This window comes from Sus scrofa, chromosome 18, assembly GCF_054392235.1.
Source record: "Sus scrofa isolate SSC_HxYL_T2T_F1_AM1 chromosome 18, Sscrofa_HxYL_maternal_Yorkshire_Landrace_v2.0, whole genome shotgun sequence".
Lineage (NCBI taxonomy): Eukaryota > Metazoa > Chordata > Mammalia > Artiodactyla > Suidae > Sus > Sus scrofa.
In genome coordinates this window covers 20,976,890-20,993,845 of record NC_139400.1, presented here as the reverse complement: position 1 = coordinate 20,993,845, position 16,956 = coordinate 20,976,890, and the positions used below count along the sequence as shown (strand labels likewise).

At 42.8% G+C, this 16,956-nt stretch overlaps 1 protein-coding gene and 2 long non-coding RNA genes across 42 annotated transcripts in view; 2 read left to right on the top strand and 1 right to left on the bottom strand.

Moving 5' to 3' along the window:
• DGKI (diacylglycerol kinase iota) overlaps nucleotides 1-16,956 on the bottom strand; it is a 474,617-nt gene that overhangs the window by 105,726 nt on the left and 351,935 nt on the right. The window lies entirely within an intron of this gene.
• LOC110257584 (uncharacterized) overlaps nucleotides 1-16,956 on the top strand; it is a 170,833-nt gene that overhangs the window by 129,955 nt on the left and 23,922 nt on the right. The window lies entirely within an intron of this gene.
• Nucleotides 1,095-7,990, top strand: LOC146394920 (uncharacterized). The gene is made up of 2 exons (XR_014833706.1): nucleotides 1,095-4,265; nucleotides 7,362-7,990. It is a non-coding gene; the product is annotated as an uncharacterized LOC146394920 (long non-coding RNA).

The window sequence follows — 16,956 nt, the reverse complement described above, 5'->3', positions numbered from 1 at the left end:
CTCTCTATTTTTTAAGTTATCGGGTTATGGTATGTCATCACAGCAGCCCTAAGTGACGAAGACAATGATAAAGCTTTGATATATATTTAGGTACAGAAATAGGAAAGAAATGGTGGAGTCGACTGGAAATCCTCAGCCCAGAGAAAATTATACTACCAATTACTTCTTCCTGGCCAAACCATGAGCCCTGCCCTGGCTCCCCTCTCGGGCTTCAACCTGGCTTCCATTAACCTGCTTTCCCTACTTCTGTTTGTTTAAATGCCTCAAAATCCAGAATGTGATTAAATTAATTAGTTGAGAAATCCATTATATATTTCACATTGCATGCTCTGGATTTCATGTTTGAAATAAAATGCCAATGGGTCATACTAATTAATTTTGTCTTCTACACTTGAAGTGAGGACTACTTGAACTCATTATGCAAATTTATGCCACAGAGTGCATAAATTAACACCATTCATCTTCAACAAATCCAAAATCTTCTGCAACCAATCCACGAGTGTACTCTTTTACCTTTAAGAAACTTCTAAAGTATATATGTGCTAAAAGAATATAGATAAAATATGGTTTCTAAAATATATATTTCACACAAGTGATAAGCAGAGGCAGGAAATAGACCAAGCTCAGCTATCCTATATATGGAACTGAATTATCTGAAGCACTGAAAACCAAAGTTCTTAAAGGCTGTTAAACAGAAAACGCCTAGAGGCTTTAAGAACATGTGAACAATGTCCTGCAGAGTCAGAGCTATGATGTAAGAGACAACCAAGTAATTTCCTCAAGACAATCAGTTATTCGATCGCAGAAAGACCAAAGACCTTTGTGGACCAACTCCAAGAGGAATGCCCCTCCCAGGGAGTTCACAAGCCTAGGGTTCCTAGGTTGTGCTGAGGCCAGTGAATGCGCAGGGTTTCAGAATCTGAGGCTAAGGAGAATGTAAACTTTGTGAGTTCCCAGGTACAAAACCCTTTTCTGTTGGACTGAGCTAGACGCACGCGTCCTGGCACAGCTGTTCTGAGCCCGAGCCTTGTGGTTCTGGGAAATGGCAATGAGAGGAGGAGGGAGGAGTAGGGTGACTGAAGTCCTTCCTTTTCCTTTTTTTTTTTTTTTTTTTTTTTTTTTTTGCTTTTTAGGGCCATAAGGAAATTCCCAAGTCAGGGGTCTAATAAGAGCTATAGCTGCAAGCCTACACCACAACCACAGCCACACAGGATCCAAGCCACATCTGCAACCTATACCACAGCCTCACAGCAATGGTGGATCCTTAACCCACGGAGCAACGTCAGGGACTGAACCTGCATCCTCATGGATACTAGTCAGATTTGTTTCCGCTGTGCCCCAACAGGAACTCCCACCCTTCCTGTTCTATTAGGAGTCTTACCCTCACTCCTAGCAAAGCCAGCTTTGCCAGAACTGACCTTTCATACATGTGTATTCTGGGAGCATGATCTAAGCCATGCTGTATTTAAAGATGTACAATCTTGAGTCGTGTTACAAGCATTTAGGCCTGGGTGGAATACATCTGGGTAAAGAGGAAAATGATGACAGTGATTATGGGACATGAAGAAGAAGGGGAAGAAGCAGAGGAAGAGGAGGGGAATGAGGAGGGCAGAGGGGAAGACAAGGAGAAAAAGAAGATAAGTTAACATCAACACTATGCCAGTTTTCTGGCATTGTTTGATCTTTGTCACATTCTTAAGAGGTGGCTTTCATTATTCCTATTTCTAAAATGAGGACACTGAGTCTCAGGAAGATTAGGTACCATGCCCTGAAATGTCACACTACTAAATGGAGCCTGTAGAGTTTACCCCAGGCTGCTCTTACTTGAGAGCCTTTCTTCTGCCTTCTTCCGTCTCCTCCTCTTCATCAAACGTGGGCCACACAGAGGGTGGAGTCTCTCAACACTGAGCTCCGAGAGGTTGAGTCCAGAAACTGGTGACAGGCTGATCAGGAATGAGCATGCAGTTCTATGTCTCGTATCCAGAGCTATACAAGAACTGGGGAAAATCTGGGATCCTTGGGAAGGAAAGCCAAGGTCAGCCATTCCAGGCTGGGACAAAGGAGCATGGCTGTGGGACCCAGACACTGGGAGTCAAGTCACACATATTTTCATGAATGTCCCTGGCAGAGGTGGGGTCACCTTTAAGGGAATGGGGACACACGATTCCCTTTCCTTTTCAATAGGCCAGATTCTGAGGGCCTTAAGAGACAGTGGATCAAGGGCGTATCAGAACTGCTGACAGGTGTGTTCTAACCACATCTGGACTTTAGGAGTCACAGATTTCAACCGAATGCTTCTTATTCCATAAAGAAATGCAACTACAAAATTGTCAGCAGGATACTCATCATTATGGGGCAGCAGAGACAGCAAGGGTACATCCAACTCTGATCAGAATTGTTACTGACAATTGCATCACTTGTTCTGCTATTAAAATCACGGCATCAGAAGTCAGCATCCGGAGCTCAAGCGCTGACTGACATTTAACAGAAACTAAACCTAAAACCCATGTTCCCACTTGAGGTGTAAGAAGTTTATTACGTCAGATGCAGAAGACACTCAAATGCTTCCCGCAGACTTTTGACAGTGGTCCCTAAATATTAGTTTCAGGTTGTTAACATTTGTTCTCATTAACCTGGTAGTTTTTGCTAGGATAGGTATTTCCGTACCGTTTATTTTCATGTTTAATTATTCCTGCTAAATGCCTCTATTCAGGATAACCACAATGACAGATGTTTTGGATCACCCGGATTGCTCAGTGAGCTTCCTGGCCCTAGATTCTTTTGCAACATGGTATGTGAAGGCTCTATGCAAAGAAAGACAGCAAGGTTCCTACCTGCCTGGGTTATCAGCAAGATTACAGTCCGGGCTGGTGGAACACATAATATCTGCAAATCCACCCGATAGTCACTCCCGTAAGCCCATTTAAATTCATCAATTTTTCCCTAATACTCTATCAACACATACCGGCCGTTCGTGAAGTCTCAAGTCCCTTTCCATAGACAAAATGTGGTGACATTCATAGCAGACAATGTGTTGCACCAAAGCTTCTAAAGGCCAGAGCCTAAACCAAAGCGTGTAAATAAAAGAATCCAGCATACCTGCAAGGAATCACAGCTGGCTACTTTATGATGCAAGCTAAGACCTCAGAGCCAAAGCAAGAAAGAGCCACCTTTGCCACAAAATCCACATGAAACTGTTAATGGGATTTATAAAAAGGGAGAAAATTCCTAGCAGCCAATTCATTCCCTGCAAGACACTGTGATGTGTTCAACAAGGCATCACTATGGAAAGAAAGCGCTAAAAGCTCAGCATTTATTAAAAAAAAAAAAAAAAAAAAGGATTTCATTATCTGACACAGGAGCAATTATAGTGCAATTCCTGTTCAAATAGAATTGCAGCTAAATGGGCTCTTTACCTATTCAACTCACAAACAAGTATTCTGAATGAAATCATTAAAAGAAGTGTGAGACCTTGGAGAGAAGCTCCTCAGAAATGGCAAGGATTTACAAAGACTGTATTTTAAGCTTTAAGTATATACATACAAATATTAGAATTGCAAAGGTCCTGCCAAGGCTAAATAAAAAGGTGTCACTTTCTGAAAACAATATATAACCACAGGGTTAAAAATTCATTAAATAGAAATACATTTTGAACAATAGGGTAAACCATCAAAAGTACAGGTTATCTCAGTATGAATGTATTGTGTGTTAATACTATTCAGCGATGCATTTTTTAAAACTTGACATTCCCTTAAGCATTAATTTTAGGTTACTGACATAATCAATACAGTTTGTCAAATACTTGCTATCTTTCTATCAATTTATAGGCAGTCTTAAGAAACCAATAGTCTGACAAAGAAACTGTCTAGAAAATAACAGAGGAGAAAAGGGGGTAAGCGTGTGTCTGGCAATGACACTTTAGATACAATACCAAAAAGCATGATTCATGAAAAAATAAGATGATGAGTTGGACTCAAAATTAAAACTTCTGCTCTGTAAAGACACTGTTAAGAAAATGAAAAGACAAGACAGACTGGGGGAAAAAATTTAGCAAAAGATGTATCTGATAAAAGAATGGTTTCAAAACATGCGAAAAACTCTTAAAACTCAATAAGAGAGTGGGCAAAAGATTTGAAGAGACATCTCACCTAAGAAGATGTAGAGACGGCAAATAAGCATATGAAAAATGTGCTCAATGTCATTTGTCATTAGGGAATTTCTTGTCTTTTTGTCTTTTTTTAGGGCTGTACCTGCAGCATCTGGAGGTTCCCAGGCTAGGGGTCCAATCGGAGCTGCAGCTCCTGGCCTACGCCACAGCCACAGTAACACCAGATCTGAGTCCTGTCTGTGACCTATGCCACAGCCACAGCAACGCCGGATCCTTAATCCACTGAGCAAGGCCAGGGATTGAAACTGCATCCTCATGGATGCTAGTCAGATTCATTTCCACTGAGCCACGATGGGAACTCCAGGGAATTTCAAGTGAAAACAACAATGTGTTACTAGTACACATCTACTGGAAGAGATAAAATTGGAAAAACTGACAACACCAAATGCTGGTGAAAACAAGGAGCAAGGAGAATTCTCATTCATTGTCAATGAGCATGCAAAATGGTAGGGTAATTCGGAAAACAGCGTCGCTTATCATACGATCCAACAATAGCACTACTTGGTATTTACCAAAATGAGTTGAAAATTACGTCTCTCACAAAAATTTGCCCATGACTGTTCACAGCCTCTTTATTCATAACTGCCAAAACCTCAGAGCAACCAAGATGTCCCTTGATAGGTGAAAGGATCAACAGGTTATCATACAATAGAATATTATTCAGCAACAAAGAGAAGTGAGTTTTCAAGCCACGGATGACCATGGAGGAAACTGACGTAGATATTGTTAAGAAAGAAGCCAGTCTGAAAAGGCCACCTAGGGCATGATTCCAACTACGTGACATCCGGAAGAGTCAAAACCATGGAGTCGGCGAAAAGATCCGTGGTTGCCAGGAGTTTGGGAGGAGGGACTGAGAAACAGGTGAAGCGTGGTGGGTACCTAGGGCAGGGAAACTATTCTGTATGATACTGTCACAGTGGACAACGTCATACGTCTGCAAAAGCCCATAAAACTGTAGAACACGGGAATGAATCAAAATGTAAAGCATGGACTTCAGTTAAAAGAATACATTCATGCTGGAGTTCCTGTGGTGGCGCAGCAGAAACGAATCGGACTAGGAACCATGATGTTGTGGGTTCAATCCCTGGCCTCGCTCAGTGGGCTAAGGATCCAGCATTGCCATGAGCTGTGGTGTAGGCTGCAGATGCAGCTCAGATCCTGCATTGCTGTGGCTGTGCACAGGCCAGCAGCTGCAGCTCCAATCTGACCCCTAGCCTGGGAACTTCCAGATGCTGCAGGTACAGTGCTAAAAAGACAAAAAAATAAAAATAAAAAATAAAAATATAATCTCTACTCATTTAAAAAACAAACAAACAAAAGCAAGAGAAAAGGAGGAAAAAAAGAAACTATTCTGAGTTTCCTTTAGACAGGTACCTTGCTGCTATCAGAGAATAATCACAGGCAGAAAAATAAATGCGACTTGCTTTCTTAGCCACAGTTAATACTGTCTGGAAAATTGAAGGGATGTTGAGATAAGGAGCTGGAGAAAAAATCAAGGAGGGGAGGTTGGCGAGGAGAGGAAGGAAGGGAAGCCCTCAGGGAGGACGGGAAGGGACAGGTGAAATCTTCCCATTTTACCTCATTAGTTCTGAATGTGTTATCAGGGCACTAAAATTCTAACTCGATGGCTGATGATAATTAAACAGAATGAGCTGGCAATATTTCAATGCAATTCTCCCCCCCGTGTGCCACAGGTCCCATTTGACACCACCCTGTCTTCGCTACCTGCCCACTGTTCACCTGGAACCAGGAGGGGAAATTAATGGGCATATTAGCATTCAAAAGCACACATCACACCCTGAGAACCTTATACCTGGCCCATGCCATGCCTGGGTCCATCAAAGGTTCCACAGCCCCTGGTTCTTGCAATTAAAAACGATCCGAGGGTTTTGTGCTTCATGGCTTGAGCGAAACCAAGTCCTTTTCACGGTTAATTTAAAATGTCACCCATAAAATAAAAGTAATTCTGTACTTTTCATTATGTTCTATGCGAGGACAATATTTTGGAAGGGTGCTTTCCGGAAACTAGGGGGCTCTCTACCAATCTGGGTTTCAACCGACAGGTCGAATTCTGCTGTTTATTCTGATGGTCTACCACCTAAGAAGACAACCCAAAGGACAGTCATTTTTCTGGTCAGTCCTCTTAAATTTGCTGGCATTGATAATCGGATATAATGACTCATGGTATTTATTTTCATTTGGCTAATGTGTACTGTGTATACAAGGGGCTGTGCCCAAAGAGCTGTCAGGTCTACATACCAGCCATTTACTCAACCACTCAGCAAGCAAGTGTTAAGGATTTTCTTGGGGCAGGGCCAGTTCCAGTGCCAGGAGTTGATCATACCATACTAAGACACCATACCTGCTCCTCAAGGTGTCACCGCTGGGAAAAGGGGAGTGACACAAAAACCGCCTACTCATTATGCCCATGGCAACAGGAACCAAGGATGTTTAGGACTCAGAGGAGCTGCACATTCCTCAGGGCAGGATCCACTTCCATAAGGAATTATGTCCCACTTGAATAATGAAATCTGACAAGAGACCCTGAGTTTTTCTAGACAAAGGGAATTCTCTGAGTCGTTGATCATCCTCAGACTCTAAGAAACCAGGGGTGAAAAGAAGCAAATGTTCAGGAGGGAGGAAGACAGGAGGTGCAGGTAAGGCCAAGGCCAGAAGCTTGGGGAAGCTTGGGAGTTGGGGCTTTATTCTCAAAAGGATCCGCAGACGCTGAAGGGTTTGCAACAGAAAAAAATGGTTTCAGATTTACACTGACCACGGGGCCTTAATGCTGCCCTCAGCTTGACTAAACTTGAGACAGGAGTCTTCCTGACTACAGCCCCCTGACCTTCCTGTAGTCAGGAAGCGAATCCTCCCTTTTCTTAGAGTATTTACTTTAGAAAAAGTTCAATTATAAATTCCTTCTCTGATCCAATCTCCTGGGATAGACCATGATGGAAAAGAAGAATATACAGGAGTTCCGGTTGTGGCTCAGTGGTTAATGAATCCAACTAGGAACCATGAGGCTGTGGGTTCCATCCCTGGCCTCGCTCAGTGGGTTAAGGATCCGGCATTGCCATGAGCTGTGATGTAGGTTGCAGACACGGCTTGGATCTGGCATTGCCGTGGCTGTGGTGTAGGCCGGCAGCTATAGCTCCAATTAGACCCTTAGCCTGGGAACCTCCATATGTCGCAGGTGTGGCCCTAAAAAGACAAAAAAAAAAAAGAAGAATATATACATATTCATTCTTCGCATATATATGTGTATGTGTACACGTACATACACATAAAACAATATATAAATATGTATAACTGAGTAGAATATATATACATATGTGTAACTGAGTTACTTTGCTATACAACATAAATTGTCACAACATTGTAACTCAACTCTAATTTTAAAAAATTAAATTCCTCTCTGCCCCTTTGAAATGTCCATCTTCTCTCAGCCTCTTGCCAGTTGTACGACCCTGGAACATCTTTCCCAAGGAAGGAGAAGCATCCTTTTGAAGTGCGATCCTTCCAGGGAGATAGTGACCCTGTTCCTAGTCTCTATAGGCGGGTAAGCGTCTAACCAACTGAGTCTAACGAGCAGCAATAAGCCAACTCAGAGAGCCTAATCCAACTGGCTAAAGTCCTCTAGTCCTTTTCCATTCGCTCACCCCGGTGCTTAAAAATTCTCCCTCCTTCTGTTACAGCAGAGCTCACTTTCTCTTCCCTGTCACCCCTGACTTGATCCTACTGCAATAGTCTTGAATAGAGTCTCTGCTGCCTGTGCAACTTGTTCTGTGCAATTTTTTTTTTTTTGACAACATGTTAGAAAAATCATTGGCAGCGATGCGGAAGGCAATTTAAGGGCAGACAAGGTGCGAGGCCGGAAGGTGAGTCAGGAAGCTATAGCGGTCAATGCGGCGGACAGGGCTGAAGTCTGGAATAGAGGAGTGACAGTACTAAGGTAAGGGAGAGACCGTGACAGAGATATTGAGAATCAGCTCCACCATGAATCGGATGATGAGAGGGAAAAGGAGCCCGGGTGATTCCCAGCTGTTCCGAGTGCCCGTGGCAGCCAGAGCCTCCTCACATGCTTGCCTAACACCGCAGCAGACCACAGCCCACTGAGCTGGAGAGGGGGCAGGCTAAGGATGAGGGCAGGCGAGAGGGAGGGCAGGGAGGCACAGATGCTGAAAATAACCTAAAGGTAAGTGACCCTTGGAAAGACGGTTGCTAAGAACCACTTGTAAATGCTTCAAAGGCAACAGATAACACCTAAAATACCTGAAAGGGGCCTCAGATCTTGTTACAGGCAGAACTGGGGAAAGGATATTCTCAAGCCTGGAGAACAAAGAGTAGATGGAGAAAGGGGGAGGGAAGAGGATGCTCTAACTCCTGAGACATCCACCCAAGGCCAGACCACGTCATCTCAGAATATGAAAGTTATCAAGCCTTTTCTTTCTTTTCCTTTTTTTTTTTTTAAAGGGCCATACCGGTGACATATGGAAGTTCCTAGGCTAGGGGTCAAATTGGAGTCATTGCTCCCCGCCTATGGCACAGCCACAGCAACACAGAATCTGAGCCGCATCTGCAACCTGCACCACAGCTCACGGCAACACTGGATCCTCAACCCACTGAGTGAGGCCAGGGATTGAACCTGAGTCCTCATGGACACTAGTCGGATTCTTAACCCACCGAGCCACAATGGGAACTCCCAAGCCTTTTCTTTTTATCTTTCCAATCATCAGCGTCCAGCATGTGACGAATAGAAAAGCATACACGTGAGAAATAGAAAGCCAAGAAAAAAAGAAAAAAGATGTTAAAGCAGTTTTTCAGAACAAAGATGAAAGGAGCCAGAGGGAGACTGCCACTCAATCAAGGCTAATAGGTTTAACACCCCTGAGTTTTCTTTCTTCCTACTTTGGACACATTTGGTTTCTTTATTACTAGTCATTACTCAGTGGAAAGTAAAGGCAAAAGGTCCAACAGTGTCTTCTAATAAATAAAAGAAACCGAAGGTCCAGATCAAACAGTTCTGTCATCATCTTCCAACCTAATATGAAAGTTTACAGAGAAGGATGCAAAGTTCCGTTTTTCAGAGGGAATTCCATTTCAAAGAAGGTTCCTAATGTCGCATACAATGAAATTCTAGTACAGCAAAATGATTTCTACAATTCACTGGAATTTACTCCCAGTGCTAAATGTGGTAGAAACGCTGAACTGTGAGGTTCTAGAAGGTTCTGACAACACGCACCGGAAAACAAGGTAATGGTTTTCCCAGGTACATTCATTAGGAAGGTAATATGTGCAAAATTTCTAGATACAGGGAAGAACCATCACTGGTAACTTATTTCCTGCCAGTGCGCTCTCGTTTGGAAGGGAGATAAGTTCTTAACAGTGATGTGAAATTTTGGGCACATGGCTTGGTCAGCCAAATTCACGTCAAAGTCAAGATGACATAAGCATCCAAAAGCCAAGACTCATGACCATGCTCAAAATGGGTTCAAATCTCTCACAATTTTAACATCTTATGGTCCATGACACATGACAGTGACAGCCAAGGTCACTGATAAAGACAGGTGCTGGGGACACATTCCTTCACACAGCTAGCTCTTCAGGTGAGTTGATTGGATACATGTGAGGAATGCATAACGGAAGATTTCCTAAGATCTGTTACAGGGCCCCAAGGCTCTTTCTGGAAGCCAAAAGAGTAAACAAATTATATATAGACAACTGCTATGTAGAGATGTTAACTAGGGCAGTTTTGAGAAAGCACATCCCCAGCAACTGACAACCTAGGGAATGCTCTGCTTATCAGTGACTCCAGAAGAGAAGCAGTGGGTCAGTGGTTTGGGAAGCTCAGTCAGTATTCAGAAAGGGTGCTTCCCAGCAGTATGAACTGTGAAAGGCCTCTAGCTTTTATGCACCTACCTAGCAAATAAAATTGTGGTTCTCAATCAATCTGCAAAGAGGTTATTTCCAGACTAACACCTCCTTCTGTCCTTGATTCTGTTCAGTTCAGTGTCTTTACCAACAAATTAGATCAACACATAGAAGAAACATCCATCTTGTCGAGGATCAAACTCCGGTCTTATCTCTGACTACAATGTCTGGCTAGAAATAACAGCCTGAAGTTTTTATTACTTTGTGTTCAAGTTTCCAGTTGTAATTACTCAAATTCCAAAAGGAGACTATTTGACTTGGTAGTAAATCATGGCAAACAAACTTTAAGAAAAGGTCAGCATTAACATTTTAGGTTTCCATTTTCTGTAGCTAATTCTGAGACATGCAAAGAAAGTAACTAGCCTATAGTCCAATCGCCCGAATTTGAAGTAGCAGAGAGGTCAGACCAAAAAAATGCAAAGAGAGAAACTTGGAGGTTAGTGATATATGAACCTAAGCCCTGGTACCTAGAACAGTGCTTGGTATGTGATAAATTGTTACAGGAAAAAAATGAATGAGTGGACTTAAGGATTTTGGTGTATGGGTGAATTATGTCCTGGCTTTGTTAAAAAATCAGATGTTGGGAGTTCCCATCATGGTTCAGGGTTAACAAACCCGACTGGTATCCATGAGGATGCAGATTCGATCTCTGGCCTTGCGCAGTGGGTTAAGGATCCAGCATTGCCATGAGCCGAGGTGTAGGGTGCAGACTCGGCTCAGATCCCACGGTGTTGTGACTGTGGTGTAGGCCAGTGGCTACAGCTCCAATTCAACCCCTCGACTGGGAACTTCCATATGTCGTGAGTGCGGCCCTAAAAAGACAAAAGACAAACAAAAACAAAAAACAGGTACTGAGTTAGGCAGACAAAATGATGCTTTCAGAAGGGATGTGTCCTGGCGTGCGCCTCCCCCCTACCCCGGCCGCCACCCCACACCCCATCCTGCCCCTTCAGATCTGTGACGGCACTGAGGCATTCATTCTCCCAGCAGCTCAAAGTCCAGGCTCTTCTTTTTTTTCAGTTCAAGTAGAGTTGATTGATGATGTTTCAGGGGTACATCAAGGTGATTCAGTTATACACATATATATGCATGTATATTTTTTTTCAGATTTTTTTCCTTTATAGGTCGTTACAAGATACGTAATATAGTTCCCTGTGCTCTACAGTAGGTCCTTGTTCATTATCTATTTTATATATGGTCGTATGGATCTGTAACCCCAAATTCCTTATTTATTCCCCTCCCACCCACCTTTCCCCTTTGGTAACTGTAAGTTTGTTTTCTATGCCTGCAAGTCTGTTCTGTTTTTTAAATAAGTTCATTTGTATCCTTTTTTTTTTTTTTTTTAGATTCCACATATAAGTGATATCATATGGTACTTGACTTTGTCTGACTGACTTCACTTAGTATAATGATCTCGAGGTCTATCCATGCTGCTGAAATGGCAATGCTTCATCCTAGTGCTGGCTCTTCATACACTCAGCTCTCAGCTGAGTCCCTCTAAAGAAGGAGACTACCTCACGCTGGTGTGCTTCCTCCCAGGGGACAGCCTGACCTATATCCAATAATCCTTGCCTCGACTGGGACAATTCTAAACGGCCATCCCAGATCCAAATGCCCCTGCGGGAGTCCGCTGTTGCAGCTGCACTGCGGCTCAATTTGTCCCTCTGCCCAGTCCTGCCTCTTCTCACTCTCCACATCTATTGTTCTCTCTTGGAGAACCTCCAACAAACCTCCTACACAATAAAATTCACAAATCTCAGAGTGTTTCCCGGGGAACCCAACCAAGAACAAGGACTACGATTTCAAATTATTTTTTAAAACGCCTTTCTATAAGCACACAGCTCTGTCTCTGCAAAGAAGTAGGGCTATGCATTAGAAAGTGTATTGAATTAGGAGAGAGAAGATGTAAATTCTTATTAAAATCCTATCACAACTCTGTGAGGCTGTGTGGGGCCATCTCTACACGTGTCCTTTGATAAAGTCTGCAGACGGTGTATGTGAGCGCTCCCTGTAAACTCTTAGGTACCAGGCACACACTAAGTGTTATTATTTATTCTTAAATATGATGCTGTGACTCTGCAGGGGCTAACACCACGCCACCCACACACTGACATGATGAATGCAGACATTACAGATTTATACAAAGCTCTTAGAAGAAAGTCTTCAAAAAGAAACCTAACGACCATCAACATTCAGATCCCAGAATGGGCAACCTAGGAAGGTAACAAAAAGGACTAGGTTGGTACATAAGCAGTGACATTAGTCATTATGTGTGTGTGTGTCTGTGTGACAGAGAGATTGTGTGTGTGTGTGAGAGTGTGTATGTGTGTGTGTGTTGAACACAGGATAAACCAACAAAAAAGGAAAAATGTTCCTTTGGGCAAGACTCAAGAATATACCTACAAATGATGGTTCTTATTACCAAAGGCTCAATTTTAACAGTAGAAGAAGGATGCAGTATCATTAGCAACACTTCAGGCTATTTCCTCACCTGAGACCTAACATCATTAGCATCTACTAAAGCACAGCTTTGCAGTCACTCCTGATTTTTTTGTAAACAAAGCAAGGCTTGGGATCATAGACAGAATTAGATAGGGAAGACGATGAGAGGATTATATTAAAAATAAGATCACCATCTTCCAGCATAATATTCCTCTGGCATCTGAGCCTTAGAAGTCAGCCAGACAAGGAGTGTACTTATGTATTATCCAAGAAGACCCCCAGAGGCTGACACGTCAGGGTCTCTGTGCTTTAGAGAAGCCATGGAGTTCAAGGTTCCAGATCGAAGGTGCTGCTCAGCAGTTCTGCCCAGGCCACTCACGGAATTGCTCTTCCAATGACTATTTCAAATTTTTTCTTTGTTTCCCTTGGACGCTAATACATGTCCCTTCCTTACTGTTAGCAAGTAGGTTTGCTTCTTAACGTCACTGAGAAAATAAAAGTAATGAGAATAGAACTTCTGCTTCTCCCTGGTACCAAATCCCCCAAATTGGCCTCTGTACCCACTCCTCTGACTTCCCTCCCTGTGCTCAGGGGGGACTGTCCCCTCCCCTGCACTGAGCACTGGACCTCATCTCCACCTACCCAAAGGCATCTGCAGCTGGCCTTCTCTCTCCTGAATCAAGTTCTCCCTTCCTCGTGGACTGAGCGATCAGCACACATACACCAGCCGACCCAGCTGTATTACCCTACCAATTAGAACAAAAGAATTCTGCCTTGTTTCCATACCCAGCACCCATTCCATTTCTCTTCTTTCCAATTAAAGAATAATCTATCTGGAATCACCTCCCTCGCTCCCATTTGTGCATGATCTTATCACCTTCACCTTTTCCCTCTATGACCTCTTGGGAGTATTACTAATGACCATCTTCTGCCCTAATCCAGTGACCAGTTCTTAGCCTGCATCTCCCGCCACCTCCCCAGAGCATCTGACACAGCTGTCACCCTTTTAAACAATTTCTCTTCTTCTGGCTTTTAATCAACAAGTTCTCTTGCTTCTTGTTTTTGTTTATTCCTGGTTCACAAGGTGCTGGGTCGCCCATCTGCCCCACCTCTATGCTCCAAATCGCTGAATCCAAAACTCAGAGGCATCCTTGAATCACTTTTTCCTCGCAGACAGTGCAGCTACTTTGCCATCTGATCCTACCAGCATTACCTCCAAAACAGATCCCAAATCCAAGTGTGTCTCCGCAACTCTGCTCCTTTAATTTCCTCCATCTCACTTCGACTATCTCATCAGCCTTGTATCTGTACCCTTATTTTTACCTTGACAACCCAGCAATCAACTCTCCAGTCAGCAGCCAGAAGTATTTGGAATAAATGCAGACATGGTACACTCCCTGTTCAAACAACCCCTGGACTTTCTCATTACATACTGAATAAACCCCAAGGCCTCTCCATGGCCTACAAGCCCCCTCCATGCGCCAGCCCTTCTTACAACTTCAAAATCACTTCCTACCCCTCTCCATCCAACTAACCAGGTTCTGGCCACATAAACCTCCTTGTGGTGCATTAAATAGTCCAAGGATGCTTGCAGCACAGGGCTTTAGCACTAGCCATGCCCTCTGCTTAGGATACTCTTCTCTCAGAAACCCAACTGCTCATCTAACCTTTATGGGCAGGGCTCTGCTTAAACGTCGCCTTTTCGGAAAGTCCCTCCCTGATTGCCTTATCAAAAACAGGACTCTTTGTCACTCTTGCTTTATTTCCCCTTATGACAGATGATTGGATCAGGAGGATGTGGGATATATACACAATGGAATACGACTCAGCCATAAAAAGAATGAAATAATGCCATTGGCAGCAACATGGATGGAACTAGAGACTCTCATGCTGAGTGAAGTAAGTCAGAAAGAGAAAGACAAATGCCGTATTTCCCCTTATGGCACTTACTGCTATACTAAATTACGTATTCATATGTCTGCCTCTCCAAATGGAATATAAGCTCTATGAAGGCAGGCACTTTTCAGTATCTCCATCATCTGAAACTGTACTAGAAATATGGCAAGCAGCCAACAAATTCACGCGGAGTTTATGAACAGATTATTTATTTGGGGTTAGAAAAAGTTTCAAAACCAGAAATTTACCCAACAAACCAGAGTCTGGAAAATTAAGGTAAAGTGAGTTTAAATATTAAAAAAAGCATTTGAAATGGTACTGTGAAAGAGTTAAAAACAAATACACTATTAAAGATATTTTAGGAGTTCCCTGGTGGCCCAGGAGCTAAGAATCCAGTATTGTCACTGCTGTGGCTTCGGTTCCATCCCTGGCCCGGGAACTTCTGCATGCTCTATGTGCAGCCAAAAAAAAAAAAAGAGAGATTTTATAAAGGAAAATAAGAACTACTACTTGGAAGAAAGAGGGAGCATAATAAGTATTCAGAATGTCAGGCCCTTAAACACTTGTGTTAATTTTTTTGTGCCTCAGTTGCCCTATACATAAAATGAGGATAATCATGCTACCTATAATCAGAGACGTGGGGAGAATTACATTACATGACCTGTAGAATTCAGACATCTGCTAGCTCGCAGTAAAGGAATGGCAGTGCCCTTCAGAGGACAGACTGACATCATTTAGCTCCTCAGACAGATTTCAAAATGGAAAACCAACCTCCACCAAATGGAAGCCTAATCTCTACTGAACAGCCCTGCTGTCAACTTGTTAAATGATGGGGAAAGATTCAATTTTAGATGAAGCAATCGATAGGGGAAAGAAAATCAGAGTTTTTAGCAAACTCATGAAGCAAAATGCACTTAATACGATTGTCTGACGCTTGCACTCATTATAATGAATGATGTTGGAGCTTTAAAAACTTTCCTAAGGAAACATGTCAGGAAGAAAAATTGTAAATCCCATGTAATTTCTATAGGGCTCAACATTTATTACAATATAGTATGTTCTTCAGAAAGACCGAATTTAACCACTGCATTTAGCAGACAAGGGCAACTAAAGCCTGAAGAGGGAAAAGGCACTGCCCAAGGTGCCTGATTAGAGGTTAGATGGGCTTTTCTCATTCCTGCTTATGTTAGTTATTTAAATGACGTCTACTAAGAACATAGATACACAGCATTTCCGTAACTCTACCACAATGCTCCAGCATTTTTTCTCCTTCAAGGAGAAAAAGCTCCAGCGAATTGAGGATTATCTTGGTTTTTCTCTTCCCACCGCTGCTTGCTCAGAATAGGCACTCAATAAGCAGGTTCTGGATAAGTGATACTGTAATGCTTTATGTCCTGGTTTCATCTTTCAGTGCCTAGCATCTAGGAGGGTATCCAGCTCATAACAGATACAAATGTAGAGTGTTTAGAAGCATGAATGCATCAATAAGTGAATGGCTCTACCATTTTGGCATAGTGATCAACGGCAATTGAGTCCAACCTGTCAACTGGAAACAAACAAATGCAAAGATCCACCTTCCCCATTTTGAAGATGGGTTGGACAAGGTGACTCGCTTACAAAGAACAGCATAGCGAAAGGAAAGAGATAGTAACTTACAGGGGAGAAACCTGGCAAATACAACCTTAACCAAGTCATCAGGCTACCATCACAAGCATGGCATGAACATACCAGGTAATCCGCTTGTGATAGGCTGGGAAGGGTACTTCACCTCTGTAGTTTTCTTTCCGAAAACCCACAACTCCAGTCTAATTATGAGTAAAGCAACAGACGAAGCCACTGTAGGGGCTGTTCTACAGGGCGCTGACCTGTGTTCCTCAAGAGCATCAAGGTTAACAGGGAAAAAAAAAAAAAGGAAAGACTGAGAAAGTGTCAGAGACCAGAGGAGATCGGGAAGACATGCCAACCCAGTGCACACGGTGTCCTCCTCGCTTAGATCCAAGAACAGAAAGCCCAGGGTTCAGTTAGCAGTAATGGAGCAATGTCAGTTTCTTTGAGAAATGTACTATGCTGATATAAAATATTTAACAACCAGAAAAAACTGGGTAAGGGGTTGAGAGGAACTCCCGGCAGTATCTTTCAAACTTTTTTTGTAAATGTAAAACTCTTCCATAACAAAGTTTATTTTAAAATATGCAGTGATGGATACCAGATGATGCCCTTAAGAAAATGCACAAGGACTCAAGAAAGGGGGTTTGCAGATATCTGACCAGATCACCAAATAACAGACGTGATAACAGTGTTTATGTTTCATAGGAATAAACATGCTGCCATTACAGTGGGCTCTTATGCGCGTTGATGCAGTAAGAGTAACTCAAACGATGACCTGTTTTCTTCCCATGATCTTTCTGTACTATTTACGAGTGTTTTCAATTCTATTTTTGTAAGTGAGAAAGTGAATTGGAAGGTGGTGGTGGGTGTAGTTTGAAGTGAGAGGAAATGGAGAAGGGGGCAGCTGTGCT